A 2,318-nucleotide genomic window follows, 5' to 3' on the forward strand; every position below is an offset into this window, starting at 1 on the left:
ATTAAAGCAACAAAACAACCTGAAGAGCCGGTTCGGAGCCAAAAGAGCCGGCTCTTTTTAGTGAGCCAAACCGAAAGAGCCGGAAATCCCATCAGTAGTGCGCATTTTTTGCACACGCCGAGTCAGACGCTGTACGCTACTTCCGGAGCACAGTCATTGTCTGTCAGTTTGTTGAAATCATCCTGTGGCTGTTCCCATCGATCTCCTCTTCGCTCACAATTTGCAGATAATTGGTGTCGCTACATGATCCATGACAGTGTGAGAGGAGAGAAGCTCCATTTTCTGCTCATTGCGTCTATTTAGAAATGCGGTGTCTTAGCGTTCCATCAATGACTACTTCCGGGTCATAGGTCATTCAACCGCAGCTGTATTTAAAAAGTGATTTTGAAGGGAAAAATAAAATCTAATTTGCTTTTGGTCCTTGCTTTTATATTTAATTTGTTTGCATTGGAGTGTGGCCGTCTGAGAGGAAATACTTTTAAAAACTTTTGGGAAAAAAAGTGTGTTTGTGTCTTTTTTTCTTTTTTTTAGACACAAAGACCTTTATATAAAGATCATCGATAGTGACACACAACACCACTCTTTCTTTCCACTTTTTAAACCTGAAAGACACGCTCAAAATCAGAATTTTTGGCTTGAGTTCGTTCAATGCTGAAAATATGAACAAAGGGCGCCACCTGGTGGACAAATAAAAATATTTAAGGCCCAGACTCCAAAGTGTCACCCTCAATTTGGCTATATTCCATTCAACACAGTGCAAATGGCTTGGAATTGAAAAATGCAAAAGCCACAAAATGGTCCCAGGGCCTTTTAAGCATATATATTTAAATCCCAACAGTGGATAGTTTAGTCTGAGTTTCGGCTTTGTTGCTGGAAATGTTCAAACAATCCTCAAAGAGAGAGAAAGTGAGTAATGTGTGATGCGGACCATTCTGACAGACATTTAGTCATAATGTAAATATCACTGCGCTTAACACACCTGCTATCTATCTATACACAGCTGCAAGAAGAGAATCATTTGGTACTACCATGATTTCACTCAACTTGAATACAACCTGACTAAGCTAATTAACACACATAGTTGTGTTCTTCGAAGGCTGGTATCCTGCAGGTTTTAGATATTACCCTGGGTGAACACACCTGAATCAAATGACTAGTTGATTACCAGGCCTCTGGGGAACTTGTTGAGGAGGTAATTTAGCCATTTAAATCAGCTGTGTTGGCTCAAGGACACATCGACAACCTGCAGGATAGCGGCCCTCGAGGCCTGGAGTTCGACATCCACACTGTAAGATGTAACAACTTTACAGTGTATTACTGTGAGTTTGTTACCTTACAGTGTTAAAAAGAAAAGCCAACAGACAAACCCCTCTGAGCAAGCACTTTGGCGACAGTGGGAAGGAAAAACTCCCTTTAATAGGAAGAAACCTTCAGCAGAACCAGGCTCAGTTTGGGGCGGCCATCTGCTGCGACCGTTCTATAGGTTTCAACAATCACTGGATTGATTAAAGAGCCATTATGATTTTAACATTAGCCAATCTAAAGTCTCTAATTAGTTTTATGTTTTCCCTACATGATGGAAACTTTGGCTGCCTGCCATTAAATCTTCACTGATAGAGAAATCCTGCTGGGCCTGAAGTTGGCCCAATTGAAAAGGTTTTTGGAGGGAATCAGAGTTAAATAAAGCTGGGGAAGCTGAGGTTTATATGGTTAAAAAAGGAAAGATTGGTATTTTGCCATGACACACTGACAGAGTGTCCCTCTCCAATTTGTCCCATATGTGTTCCACTGTTTCTCTTTCTGGTGATTGATCTTTTTTTAGTTTTGTTTTTTGTTTTTTTTGGCTTTTCCTGTGAATTGACAGCATCAGATTCATTCAAAAGGCAAATAGTACGGGACTGGTCCAGGTCAGAATCATCATTAGACTCATCAGACTCACTCTGGCTTTGGCAAAGTGGAGAATCCATTGGGGAAACCACATTTGGTCTGCTGGTGAAACCAAACATTTTGCCAGCGAATGCGAAGAATCGATGTACTTTGGATTTTTTGGCTGCCTTTTTCATCCTGATTTGATACCATCAATAGCAGAATTGTTTTTGCATTTTTGCACCTTTGACATTGTCACGGACCCGGCTCTGGAGGACTCGGGGGTCCGTGAGCAGGATGCATTATTATTAGTATTATTATTATTGGTATTATTATTATTATTATTATTATTAGTGCTGTTGTTGTTATTTGGGGATGTGTGTTTTTCTGCACTATGCTGTGTTCTGTGTTCCACTCATATGTAGAGGCAGGGTGTGTACATGTGTGGCTGG

Source organism: Pundamilia nyererei, unplaced genomic scaffold, assembly GCF_000239375.1.
Source record: "Pundamilia nyererei isolate P.nyererei 1_Seehausen unplaced genomic scaffold, PunNye1.0 scaffold00072, whole genome shotgun sequence".
Lineage (NCBI taxonomy): Eukaryota > Metazoa > Chordata > Actinopteri > Cichliformes > Cichlidae > Pundamilia > Pundamilia nyererei.